Here is a 14,745-nt window from a genome sequence, read left to right as displayed (position 1 = left end):
TTAAAAAAACAAGGAAAAAATATACAACATTTATTTTATGGTACGTTATATATTTTGTGAAAATGAGAATTCTGGGCTGTAAAGTCAAAATCGGATTAATATTTGGAAATTAAAATTTGTTTCTCTACAAGAAATTGAATTTGTTTTATTAACTCGTCCAATATTTTGAAAAACATACGGTCTTAGTACTTGTTTTCGTAATATATAAAACATTGATATACAAAATAGCCAGCTGTATTGATTGCACGTATATGCAAAATGTTGCTATGTTATCATTAGCGCATCAATATTTAAGCGAGTAGACATCAAGTCTCTCTGTATATTATGTTTTAAAACATGATTATATCTCACGATAATTACAATAAATAATTATTCATCGTGAATTAATTATTGACTTCAAGAGTAATGTGTTACACAATCAACGTAATTGATCTTTTTTTATTCCTCTATATCAAGTAAGTGCATCGGACTTGATAATCTGCAGTATCAAAATAGAAAGAAAAGGAGAAGAAAGGAAAAGAAAACGAAGAAAAAGGGGCTACAAAAAAAGTTTTAGGGAAGGCATCAAATAACAATGTAAAAATCTTGGTATAAATATAATTAGAAGTTACATGTTATTTTTTATTTATTTATTTCGTTGGTTTTTATTCGATTTATTTAGACGATTGAAGAAAAAGAATTGGGAGAACGGGAGAATAACTTTATATAATTTTAAAGTAACTTGCAATTAACAAAAAGACTGATTTAATTTTATAATTATTTTATTAAATATTAACTTAACGAACAAAATACTAAATATAAGATAATGATTGAATATTATTTTTTGTGCATTATGAATAAAATGGATAGTTTGTGGATAGAAATTCAAAGACTCTGTTGAATTATCCCGATTTTAATTATCTCATTTATTCATAGATTAAAATTCCCATTAAAATCTCACAAAAATGCTCGTAACTTTCTGAATTTGTTTGCTTGCGGTGGACTCATTGTAGATGATACATCATATCCTAGGTTGTAATTCAATACACTAGACTCACTAGAGTATATTAAAATTCATACGGACAGAAATATGGAGAAATAAGAAAATACACGCGAGCGCTCAGGCATTGCTCAGACGGTAACGTCTTCAAGCCAAGTGCATCAGGCATGTGGTGATACCAAGCCGCATAATGTTATGTTATTAGCAATGGTGCATGTCGTACGATTTATCGGCTGATTAAGAACCTGGTGTATTTCCAGCAAACGGTTCAGCCCTAAGAGTTCAGTCCTTTGATTGATTAACTAGGATACGTTGCTAGATTGCTCATATTTGTACCCATCCCTCTCAGTCCCTATCCATTCTAAGGTGCATACTATTCTAAAGCTACTATTAATTGCATTTAATCTTACTTTGTCAGAGCTTAGTGGGCGGTTGTGTGTGTATATTACGAGGAGTTGAATCTCATCTTGAATTGTTTAGAACGTTAGACATTGGTAATTGTACTTTCTCTTTCTCTCTAGTAAGAGTTTTTCAAAGAAAAAGAGAACTCTTTCTCTTGTCACGTCTATCTTGCCTTGTAATGATCATTGGTGTAGTACTTGTGTGTCTCACTTGAAGTGATGGGCTAAAGCGTACGATTGAGTCAATTATATTAATAAACATATAATTAAAAGTGAATAAAAAGTTCAACGTACGTAACTTATCTTGTGAAACATTGATTATTTTGAGTGCTGCTTTAATTTGAATCTGTTTGTGTTACAATATCATTATAATTATCATTCCTTGCAAATTTTACTGTTTATTAGAAGAAAATAATTAAATATATATTAAATTATCGTGGAAATATTTGATTTGTTACAGAAATCATCGCCATCAAAAGAAACTCAGAAGGTCCAGAATTTATTCCCTTCTGTAGCGGGGTCTCTGATGTTCAACGAGTCACTTAACTTCTCTTACAAAGGATCGATCTCACAGAACCCGAGAAGCAAGGTACGTTAAGGTCGCTCTTTACTTTGGATAGTTCTTCTTGTACCGGATACTAACCGGCATACCGCTCGGCGGAGGAACTTTGATCTGGTCAAATCGCTGGGTCAGTTGTACTCTTTTGAACACGATGATAACGTAATCATTTTTTACAGATTTGTAAAGATATAGAATATCCATGAATAATATCTTAGATAAATAATAATTAATAATATTTTAAAATTTGTAACGGGCATTAAAGCTATATAATGTCCAATTTTAATTGTTTACTCACTTAATAATAATTACAACAAATTTGAATTATGTTGACTTGTATTATAAAAATTACAAGTGTTAATTTTGTCGATCAATTTTTGCTTGCTGCATTTAATAATGCATATTTTAGATTTTGATTTATCTTTATTTATCTTTACTATTTACTTGTTTATTTGATTGCCGACTTACATTAAAGTTTAACTATTTTTTACATGTTGCAAATATTTCTTTCCTAAATATGCAATATATGTTAATCAAATATTGCATTATAAAAACATTGAAAAACATAATTGATTTATTTATTAACGATTATATTTGACAGAAAGCCAAACACAATCACGAAAGCATAGTTCCCTCGATATTGTACAAAATATAGTATCTTCGATTTAAAAAAAGATATTTTTAAAATATTGATTATATTCTTGTCAGTTAATATTTGATTTTTATAAACATAATATAATATTTGACTTTTAATTTCTATACACATAATTATGATATTATTAGTAATTATTTCGCTCGAGAGATGCGTTGCTAAATTATGTGCTGAAACAAGCGCTTTGCTCGGTTAAGATACTATTAAACTCTATTCAACAGTATTAAATATTCATTATACGGTACTGCTACGAAACATTATCAAAACATGTGTAGCTCGAACAAACTACATAAGTAAAATATTTGAAAAAAGTTAAATAAATATAGTCTAGATAAAATTTTATGTGGATGTATTATCTAGTTTACAATTGTAAAATAATAGAGAATGGATAAAATTATATAATAATAATTTTGACGGGAAACTAAATATATATATATATATATGTGTGTGTATATATATATATGTACATAATTTGGTAATTACGTATTAACTTCATAAACATAACGAATAGCTTTAGTAATTAAGGGAGATATTTTATTCGTAATTATTAAAGCGACAAATATTCATGTTTGTGTCAATTATTAAACGAATAATCTACGTTTGTTTTTCTCTTATTAATATTCCTTTTATTTGATACGGCGGATCCTCCGTTTATCTTTTTTTTTGTTTATTCACGTGTAATTTACAAAAAAATTAGTTTTATTTTTTGGTTTAATTAATATAAAAGTAATAAAGCAAGTTAGAGGAAACAAACTAAAACACAATTCATAATTATGTGAATCGTTGTAGAGGTGAGACACTTGATGTTATTTCATCTAATGGAACTAATAGTAATAGTATCGGTATTTAATTTAAAACTTCCGCTTTTATAATTGTCTATTTAAGGGTAACATTGTTCCTTTAGAAATTTTAATGTGTGCATTTTAATATTTCTTTGTTTAATAACGAAAATTGCAATCGTTTTAAATATATGCCGTAACGATGGACTAGAATTTTGGTTATACGAAAACTATTTTGAAATTTTATCTTGTACGTACCTACATTAAAAACATTCAACACTGAATAATTTATCGTTCAAATTTACTTGGTAGAAAGTTACAATTTCTAACGTTGTCGCAAACAGCTTATATATATCATTCATCTTAATTATTATAATAAACAAGTTAATTAAATTTTCAATTTTGAGAACTTGGAAACGTCTTCTTATACTCGCCATCTATTTCCCTTTTCACTTAATTATTGTCGTCGCTAAGATTTTCGTTCTTCCGATGAGACTTCTCTGGAAGTTGGCGATGCAGACACCCGTCTGCAGTTTCGTCTATGGTGTAGCTATTATCTTTCGTTATCGCTGCTCATTGATCCGGTGCGGCGAACTTAGTAAACTTCGAATAGCTGTCTACACCCACGTCGATCAGGCAAATCGGTAGAGTGCTAGCATTCACAGAGGGGTGACTTCATCTCTCTCCACCTATTTCCGGTGGCGGGTCGGAGTCAGTTCTGACTGGTGAGGGTGATATGGCGCCTTTCGGTGCGCAGCGAGCACTTGATTAAATTTGTTTGCTCAACATCTCTCTCTTAGCGTGCATTCCGCTCGTGGGTGGAACGCGTAAAGTCAGCTATTAAAACAGACGATGTTGATTTTGTGGTAACAATAAATGCAATGTTCGATTACTTGCACGCTATCGATTTATTTTACGGATTTACTATTTACTGTACTGAGAAAATTGTACGCGACGGAAAACCCAGATAAAAAGGAATTAATAATAATACTTCTGTAATAAGAATAATTTATATTTTAATATGCACATATAAATAGTTAAATTTAATAAATAAGCGATATTTCAATTTAGATTGTCTTTATGTTACGAAAAATGGATAGTGTTTTTATTATTAAATATTTTAAATATATTTTCTAGCTTTTTATGTTATCTATAAAAAATCTTGCAACTTTAAAAAAGTGGTGAAACATAAATTAAGATATACATTTGAATTCTTCCGTAACGAAATTAATTAAACGAGAAACGTAATAAAACATATTCCTATTTTTAACGTTTTTTTATCAATCTTACTATTTCCTTTGCTTATTGAAGCCATTCATGCTACTCAGAATATTACGCGCATAAGTACGAAAGCTCTTCAACTCAAACCCTTCTTCATTCGTAGCTTTTTACAAGACAACAAGAAATTACAGAAGCGTTTGTAACAAATAATGTTTACAGATTTATTTCTTCAGAAAAGTAACTCTTATTGAAATGTAAATACAAATAATCCTGTATCTCAATTGACAATTGAAAGAATTCAACGATTCTTTTACCTTTAAAGTAAATTATCTTTTTTTTTATCAAAGTACCGTATTGTTTTCTGTCCTTATATATTAACTAACGTATAGAAAACAAAACGTAAATAAACAATATAATAATAAGATTATGGTTATAAATTTATAATTAACTTTTTTCAAAAAATTAAGCAATTAATACTATTCTTAATATAAAATTGTTTCAACAAAATATTTCTTTGTTACACTGATAAAATGTTTGTTCGAAATAAATTAAATCAGTATTAAATTATGCAACAGAGTTGAAACAACTAACGATAAATCAACAAGAAAGATATATCAAAACTTTGGGAAATAAAACCATTTGTATAAAAAATCGTGGAAACATTTTTAATCTGATTGTCTAAATATTGTTTATTTATTCATTTGTTATATTTTTATTAATTTTATTGTATATTTTTCAAAAAATTTTCTTTATTCCTTTTCCAATTTTATTATATATTTTTTATTTTTAAATATTGGAAATTTTTTTATTTTAAAATAAATGTAACATAAGAATAGATTGCTCAATTATTAATTCATAACAAAGTTAAAAGTATATGAAACATTTTCTGTTATCCGTCACTGCTCGGAGCGATTCCGAGGTGTATTTATCAATGTTCAGTTGCCGGAGATGAAGCTCAGCGAATACTTCCTGTTCCAAGTTTGGGCAGCTGTATGCTTCCGACCAAACATGTGTGATCGCAATTGATTTTGATCTGAAACACGCAGATTTATCTTTGTCTATTTTTAATAAAAAAAAAGGCTGCCAAATAGGATAGGACTTGACTGCTATAATACTAGACGAGAGAATTAAAGATTATTAATTTTTTAATTTCTCAATTTTTTCTAATAAGTAAATAATCTTTTTGACAACAAACAGCAAGAGTAAATATTCTTAAATAAATAAAAAATAAAAGTTTAATTAAAATCAGAAAAAACTTTTATATTATATATTTGAATTTGATTCCTTAAAATGACAAATTCTTCACATTTTGTAGAATAAAGATCAGTATTTTTAAATTTTCTAAGTACAAAATACAAGCTAATTGTACGAGATCCACAGTTTCCCTGAAATGAGACCGCATTTATTCTCGATTATTTAGTTCGGCACAAAAACGAAACGACTCGGTCACCAATACTGTTCACCGAGACAATACCTTGAGCTTCGAAAATTGGCCATGGTGTATCCATGGAAATAATTCTCTGGGAGAAACCCTTGTATAACGGGAGCTGAATTATCGCAGTCCCGACGTAGCGCCCAGGGGAAATACGGGACGCAACCGGAACCGATAATGTGCGCCCGGTATAAACGCGGGCAGATATCCACGTCGTTTCGTATCGGCGGCCAACCGTCCGCGTACGCGGATTTATCGGCGAATCGACAGGTTATTGTTCGATGGATTAACGACTTACATCGACACGTTATATACGTTGCGAGCGTCTAAATCAGTATTCGTTGCGAACTAATGTAATTTAACCCCGATTTAGATGATGCACGTTATAATCTGGGATCGAATTACTTGGTTATATACAATATTGTATGGACTTTAGAAGTAAATTTCAAAATTTAGCTTCTATAATTACAACGGTATCCGGAGGATGAAACTATTCAATTATGCTCTACATATAAGATATTATATAAGAAATTTGCAATTTTGTTATACAGTTGTATGAAAAAATCGTAACGAAGAAGGCGTCAATGGCGAATGGACTAGCGACCGCGGCGAAATTCAACTATGACAACGTAACTTGGTGATAATCACGAGAAACGTGCTAATTAACGCGCGCGATTACTCCAAGGCGCGCCGGAAAATTGTCAGGTTTCGCATGACTAATGAGCGACTAAGTAGCTCAAGATGATCGCGCGCGGAACTAACCACTCCCGGAGAAGGTAGAAACGAAGCGCAACGGCATAGTGATAAGAAGTTCTCCTCCGTGTTAAACTTGTTAGCCCCCGTTTTCTCAGTGCAATCGCGATTCCCGCCCGTTGGACGGGATTATCGTACCGCGGCAAAACCGCCTACCAAGGTTAATTATTCACATTTATGATGGTTTATTAACGCTTCCGCATGATAACGTCTCGTTGACTTAGGCAACTCCCTGCTTTTTACCGAATAGAAACGAATCTTATTTCAAGCCCGGAGAAAAGATGAAAAAGCACATGCACACGTGCCACGTCCAGGTGACATAAACGTATCAAAGATATTGGATCGTTAAAAACAACTTTTATTAAAATTATTGGTAATAATGCAAAGAATAAGATGTTTTGTATAAACTATTTATTTTATAAAATATCTCATACATAATTAATTTTTCAAAAATTCTACTACAATATTTTTATTTCAAACCAATGAAAAATAATATTGTACAAATAAGTTACATAATTTTACCTTAAAACATTGTAATAACCAGTTCAAGATTATTCTCTATTAAACTTAAATTAATTTTTGTACATATTTGTCTGTTAAAAATAAAGTGAGACATTCCGTATACATATAGTGATAGGTATTATATATAATCATCGTAATTTGGAAGATTAATTTAGCTAATTGCAGAAATCGCTAATTGCGCGATCAAATCACGCGAGATAAGTCCGACCACGTTTTGCGTACAAGAAGGTGCCCGACGCGGCTTGAGTCTAGGAAAAATTTAATCCGGAATTAACTGGGATCTTTATTAGCGACACGTGCAAAGCGACGATAAGATCCCATCCTTCAGTCGTTACGCGACAAAAAGACAACGTCGTACCTTCCGCGATTAGCATTCGCTCAGTGAATGTAGGAAAACGCCATTTCGGCTGCAATTAACATCCCCGCGAGTTTGCGGAACCGGTCCGCGTCCTCCCTCGTACGGACGCTGACAAATTAATACATTTTCTTAAGTTTTCAATGACGCCTCTCCCGGGACTCTTGAGGTGAAAAAAGTCCCCCGAAACTCCTCCGGCCTCTCTTTGTTTCAGACGTGAAGCGACGCGAAGCTCTCCTGAGAGGCAACTTCAATAATTGCGATCGTAACTTATCATTGTCTTTAATTCGACTGCCTTCCTCCTACCTTCGGTTCTTTGGCTCCTCCGCAGGCAAGATTCCGTCCGCGAAACTTTCTTGTTCCTTGATTACGTCCCCGCCTTCTCTTTCCTATCGTGTTTTTGCGCGCGTGCAATTCGCGCGCACCGGAAGCGAAGTGTTCTCCAAATAGAATACAGCGCGTCTCTTTATAGAGATATAATTATTTGTTTGTCCACGGAGTCACGTCGTTGACGTTACATCCCGACTGTTACCACACCAGCCAAGTTATATTACACTTCGCGGATCTCGTTAATCTCTTGCGCTTACGGCTAAAATAGCGGAACGGTTTTCATAGGATCGTAATTAAAACTTTAGTGTCGTGTTGGAGGCACTTGCCTTTTTGAATCATATTCGGGTTTTCAATTACTTTACAATTACGCTTTCCTCTTGACATGCATTGTAACATTTCGAGCCGCCGAGCTCGTTAGCGAAAGTTACGTAACATGGGGGAACCGGAGTTTTGACTGAAATATCTACAAATTTTACTATAAATACAGATACAGATCTAAAAATAATTTTGTTGGACCCTCAAAATTATTATATAGGACGCTCGAGCACTGCTCGTAAAAATTTTTTACGTTTTAACAATCAGTTTGAGTGTTCTACATAATTATTTTGATGGACTAACAGAATTATTTTCTGGTTTGTATCGAGCTAAATGTTTTTCCGTGAACGGAAGTTATTTTTCTTATCTAAAAATTTTTTACAGACTCTCTCACGTACACCGTGCCATAAAAACAGCTATTCTACCTTTATCTTAGGACTACAGATCTCCGAAACTACGACGCGTTTATCGTTTATTCATTCCTTTGGAATTGGCGTTTGGCCGATGACCGATAAAAATGTCCATTTGGAATCTTACGAGCATTTCGCCCGACATTTGTGTCGAATAAGAATCGCCGATGATGTATGCGCCGGCTAAAGCAGTCGTACGTATCAGCTTCACGTACGGAATGCGAATTCCGCTATGTACTATGCACTGAAAGTGCCAGCGCCGCAATATTGGCGCGTCGGTTACGCCGGAAAGGGCGGTCAGCGCGGCGGCGCATCCGTTGAGATTTATACGCGAAATCGTGAATTTGGTTCCGCGAGGATGCTCCGCGGATAATAGTGCATGCATCACGCAGACCGCTGTAACTTTTACAGTGTCATACGTTTATCTTTATCCGATGACGCACACTCCACTTTATGCCGGGTCCGTCGTATCTTTCTATTTCGTCCCGCGCGATTTCAAATCCCTCGATCGCGTATGCAAAGCGAATTCGTTACCTGTGAACATTATTATTGTATTGTACGTATGAATGAATTTCGGAGTTAACTATTTTGCGCTCATATCAGATCCGACTTGGCGGATCGTGCTTGTGATCGAGAACAAAGGCTATAATTATGTAATACAGGCTCTGGCGCCGAAATGAGCGCGTGATTCTAAAACGAGGACGGTCGGTTTGCTCTGCTCGATAATAATAATGGTCATTCTTCGCCCATTTTGTAACGTATCTCCAGGCCGCAAAGTGGTATTTGCACGAGACGCGTTATCTGTGGGCCAAGTACACCGGCTTTATGCTATCGCACCCGCTTTTAGTCACATTCTATCCTCCCTCGCCTCTATGTTTGTACGGCTCGTTTCTACCTAAATGCACCATTACGAAAATGCTGGCTGTTTCGGCTCGCTGTCACGTCGCCGTTCCCTTTCGTATACGTATGCTAAAGGCTTTCAAGAGTTAGGGCCCCAAACACTCAAGATGCATAGCGTGGCATAAGCATAACCAAGGTAGGACCGCTAAACCAATGAACATTCAGCATTAAATTGTAGTATCTATTTACATAAGATACTCATTGATCTAACGAGCTTACGCTACTTACGCTACACTATACATTTTGTGTATTATAATTTCCTCTTAGCGGGCGTATATCTTCCCTTCTGCCTTCCTGTTTGTCGCTAAAAGACGGTCGGTTTTGTACATTGGAAATAACATGATTATCATAATAATTTTGCGCATAATTACGACTCTTCCTCGTGTTTCCCTACGGCCAAATGTACTCCGAGGATACTTTCCGAGCTAATAAGTTTCATTTTCTGTAAATTTCCCTGGATATAGTTCTCTAATTGAAAGACAGCGCGGAAATGATTATCTCTTTACTTGAATTTGATCATCTCTTGATCTTATATCGTATTAAATCTTTTAATGCTATAAATTTGTGTATATTGAAAAAATCCTAGATAAACTTGTGAGATGCATTTTAGTAACGATATTGCTTTAAATATTTGGTTGCTTTAAATAATATAATAATAATAATAATAACAAAACTTTTGATAATAATTATAAATATTTTGTTATAATTACATTATTTTCTTATAATCAACTTTAGTTGAAACTATTTCACGAAGGTTTTGGATAACTTTAACCAAGGCTGAATTATTATAATCAAGCCTTTCTTAGTGTACATTCTGCATATTCTATTTAAAATGTTCTACACGCTTTTTTTATTACTCTATAAGAATTTTATTTTTTTTTTTACGTCTCTTCTATTTATCTCGTATAAAAATTTCGTATTTTTATATGCATTCTCTATTTTATAAATATACGCTGTATCCGTTAATTAATGAGGTCGATAAACTTACTCTTCCCCTTTCGCGTAGTATAACGATATAAGCAAGTCGATAAAAAAAATATTTATTGACAATCGAGAATTAATGCTTAGAAAATTTTCTACATATAATTGCTAATGTGTTATTACTGCATTTTAACTTTTTAATGCATGCGAATCATTATCAATTGCTTCGTTTTGTGTGTAATGAAACAAGCTATTTCTTTTCTATTTCAATAATGTATTTTTATCAAAAGTTAGAAGGGCAAAGAATAACTCTGAGCTATAAAATACGAAATGTGGTCAACGTAAAGTGTTATAAGCTATTTTCTCAAAAAGCGAATACTTTTTTTTGGTATCTTGAAGTTGGTTGAGGCTATTTATAAGACAAATGGGATATCGCTGTCAGAACTTCCGGGTGAATTCCCCTAAGTTTTTTTTCAATAGGATGATATAAATTTCCTGCTCCCTATATCATATAAGCAATACATAAAGTACATAAAACTTTTATATATATAGCGACAGTTTGTATAATGCGGTACGATGTATTACATATACATACGTGTCTAACTAATGTAAGACAACGCGCATTTTATTTTGCTAGCAGCAAAGGAAGCAAATTCTTTTTTACCTTTCGCTATTCACGCGCAATGATAGAGATCGAATGTCGGACCGTAAAGTGTTATCAGGCAAAGATAGAGGAAACAAAGAGGCGCAACTATGGATGCAGTACGCACAGCGGCGTGATGCAAAGTGAAATAAGACAAAAGCGGAGAGAGCCGCAGCCATATGCTATATATAAAATACCATTTTATCGGTTTTCATGATCCCGTCCCCCGCGCTCTTTTGGAATTCATACTTGCATTCCCCGTCGGATTTCCTTGATCCTTCCTTCTTCCGCATCCGTGACGCCAAGAAACTTAAATTTCCGTTTACCTTCTCTTGCCACGGTTCGGATCCTTTGCGTTTGAGGAATCCCTTTCGCGCTTCATGCGCGTGCCTCTCATATCTGACACGTGGCACGTGGTGAAGGGGCACGTATTTTCAACGCGCTTTCCACCTTTACCGTAGGATTATTGCACAAGTTCGACCGGCAAGAACTCGCGAACTCGAAAACTTCCAAATTTTGAGAACGTAATGTGCAAAAGCTCACGAATCTAAGATTCTTGGGCAACATACAGAGCGAGAGTACAGAAAAAGAAAACGCGATAAACTTAAAGTTTTTAGAAAAACGAGTCAGAATTTATATGTAAAGATACTAAAATTCTTGTGAAATTTACGAAAACGACAATGTAACCTGACAACTACGTTGTTTAATTTATTAAAATAATTAGTATCAATACTATAACATAGCTATAAATTATATAAATAAAATTTTGCAAAAGCAATGTTCTTACATTTATTTATATTATATATTTTATGTTTATTTTGATAATTATTTCATCTAGTTCTGTATAAAAATATCGAGTTTTGCAATATTAATCTAAGATAAAATCTCTGATAAAAAAATTTACGATGCAAATATGTACGAAGCACTTTTGGTAGAGATATAACAATGTTACAAATGCATGTGCATATGGCAAAATATGGAAAGTACTAAAATAAAATGTATTAGTTTTGTAAACAAAATGGTTTATTTCAAAGAATTGTAAAACAGAATTCTCGTCTGTCCATTTTAACTGAAAATAGATTTTTTAATTTTATAACATTTACACACACACACACACACACACACACACTTGTTGCGGATATATAATCTTCTTTGATCGAACGCAAATAGAACGCAATATTAAAAAATTCTGTTATTTCTATAAAATAAACATTATACAAAATAAACGCAATTATTATACATAATTAATACTTTATTATTTCTATGTAATTTAATGTACTGTCGATATGAATTACATAGATGAATGTAATCTAAATTTTTCTCAATTTTATTTAACTTATTTCAAGGAAAGTAATTTTGTGCATTTGATTCAATCCGTACTCTCAGATGACTTGTGACAATTTTCCGTTTCTTTGAATGCTTTCACTTCGTTTTTGTCTGCAACTTGTCATTGAAAACAGATAAAATTGAGAGAGAGAGAGAGAGAAAAAACAAGAGGGTAATAATTTACTGATTGCTACAGAGCTTCAAAAGATCTCGCCTAAAGTTATCTTTTATTTTCAGACTAATAAGCAAACTCGGTGTTCTCTAGAATGTTTAATAGGTGTAAGAAGTAAAAAGAAAGAAAATGTAATTTAAATAAATTATGGCTTTAGTAAATAATTTTGTACAATATAAAATCTTGGAAATTTTAAAGAAAATTAGAAAATTATCTTAGAATAAAAATTTTTTAAGTATCAAAATATTTAGAAAAAAAGTTTATAAAATATGTGTAACACAGAGGTATAATGTTCTTTAGAGATTATTTTATATAAACATATGCATAGTGACGTGCCTGATAAAATGGTGTCAATAATAAAGGTCAGCATTCATTAGTGATTCATTAGCATTCAGTATGACATAACGCACCACTGATGCGATCAGTCAATTGCACATCATTATAGCATGTACCAATTTGTGTAATGATATGGGGAATCGCGTAATGAGTAGCATTTCTGTTAAAGTTCTTCGGTTCGATTTTCCACGACTCTACGCACGGTATCGTGAGTTTCATTGGCATGGCAGAATTTCGTTTCATGATGAGAATTCTCGCTTTTGATCAAACAGACTATTAGAAATTGCTTTTATACATTACAGATAATATCTGTTTGTAGAAGTAAATGAACGATTTGTATATAATATAATATTCAATAATATAAGTACAACTATATAGTAAAATATCTATTGTTTATTATTACACATTGAATAATTATTTATAGCAAAAGAATAATATACATAAAAAATTACATAATAGTGCATAAATAAAAAAATTATAATCAAAAAACATAACTTATGTATTTATTGTGTACATTGAAATAAAAAATGTGATTCTACATGCAGCTTTGTAAACAATTTTGTTTCGTATAACGACTTAAAAATTGATTACTTTGAAGTACTTTCATATTTTTCCCGACGTATATTTAGAAACTAAAGTAAGAGTAATGTGTACAAATATTTCGCGTACATTTTAGAAATAACCAAGTGAAATAACTGCATATTTTACTGTTTCAAGGAATGAATGCGTATTATATTATTTTGGTGAAAAGAGAAAGAGGAAAAAATGTGTCCCACTTTCAATTATTTTAAATGTTATGTTTATTTATGATTTTATATTTATTCAATTTAGAATTCGAAAATGTACGATAATATTTGTAAAGATTAAATTAATTTTTCTTCCTTGAATATTTGTGTAACAATTGACAATATATTTTATTATCATTTTACAGTACGAAAAATGTATCTCAGAGAATTTAATTATCCTTTTTTAATATTTATTTACTTTGAAATGTTAAATTGTGTGATTTTTTGTAAAAATTGAATTTTTCTTCTCTTCCTCAAATGTTCACTAGTTGAAAATAATTTTCAATACTTTGAAAATAGAAATAAATTTCACAAAGTGAAATATGACTAAATATGACATAGTAATATTATCTCAATAAAAAAATTAGACTAATTCATAAAATAAAATTTATGGAAAAAAGCGCATACCCATAAAAATAATCGAGAGACCTTGAATATTACAGGTATTAGAACTTTTAAAAAATTAATTTAAATTAAATACAATGTTCTAAAATAGATTAAAATTGTGTAAAAAAAGATAAGATAAATCAAGAATATTTACAAAACGTGGATATATGTTAATGAAATTGATACTATGGTACAGTCGGGCGTTTTACACGACTTCGACAACGTCGTATCGATTGGAAATGAACCGTCCAAGCTTTGTAGGAAATCCGTCAAATTTTTTTTTTAGTCCACGTGATGACCGGAATACTCTCAAACGGAGTAAGTTAGAACTTTGATAGTCAAGCACTCGCGTAGCTCCGGGAGCGCACGTCAGGCGAATTGTCTGCAAAACGAGAATGTAAGGATCGTTCTCGTTTCGTGCGCTCGCCCCATTCTCGCCCCGCTTTCTCGCACGGCTTTAAGGGACACGAGAAATACGGGCGACTCCGGGATCCCCTGGCTTAGTATAATCGCGAAAATGGAGCGCCGTGTTCGCGCGATATTTCTTTCCTTTTCCTCTCTTTCTCT

At 32.5% G+C, this 14,745-nt stretch overlaps 1 protein-coding gene and 1 long non-coding RNA gene across 13 annotated transcripts in view; one reads left to right on the top strand and one right to left on the bottom strand.

Moving 5' to 3' along the window:
* LOC105831435 overlaps nt 1–14,745 on the top strand; it is a 177,808-nt gene that overhangs the window by 67,484 nt on the left and 95,579 nt on the right. For 5 of the 6 annotated variants that reach the window (XR_004964247.1, XR_004964248.1, XR_004964249.1 and 2 more), the window contains one exon: nt 1,841–1,969. This is a non-coding gene — a long non-coding RNA (uncharacterized LOC105831435). Of the gene's footprint in view, nt 1–1,840; nt 2,441–14,745 lie in introns of those variants that run through there. The other variant, XR_004964245.1, reaches the window with a different exon arrangement.
* LOC105834938 (glutamate receptor ionotropic, kainate 2) overlaps nt 1–14,745 on the bottom strand; it is a 124,702-nt gene that overhangs the window by 54,403 nt on the left and 55,554 nt on the right. The gene's annotated exons all lie outside the window — the stretch shown is intronic.

Source organism: Monomorium pharaonis, chromosome 8, assembly GCF_013373865.1.
Source record: "Monomorium pharaonis isolate MP-MQ-018 chromosome 8, ASM1337386v2, whole genome shotgun sequence".
NCBI classification, from domain to species: domain Eukaryota; kingdom Metazoa; phylum Arthropoda; class Insecta; order Hymenoptera; family Formicidae; genus Monomorium; species Monomorium pharaonis.
The sequence above is the reverse complement of the archived record's forward strand: the minus strand, read 5'-3'. Positions and strand labels throughout refer to the sequence as shown.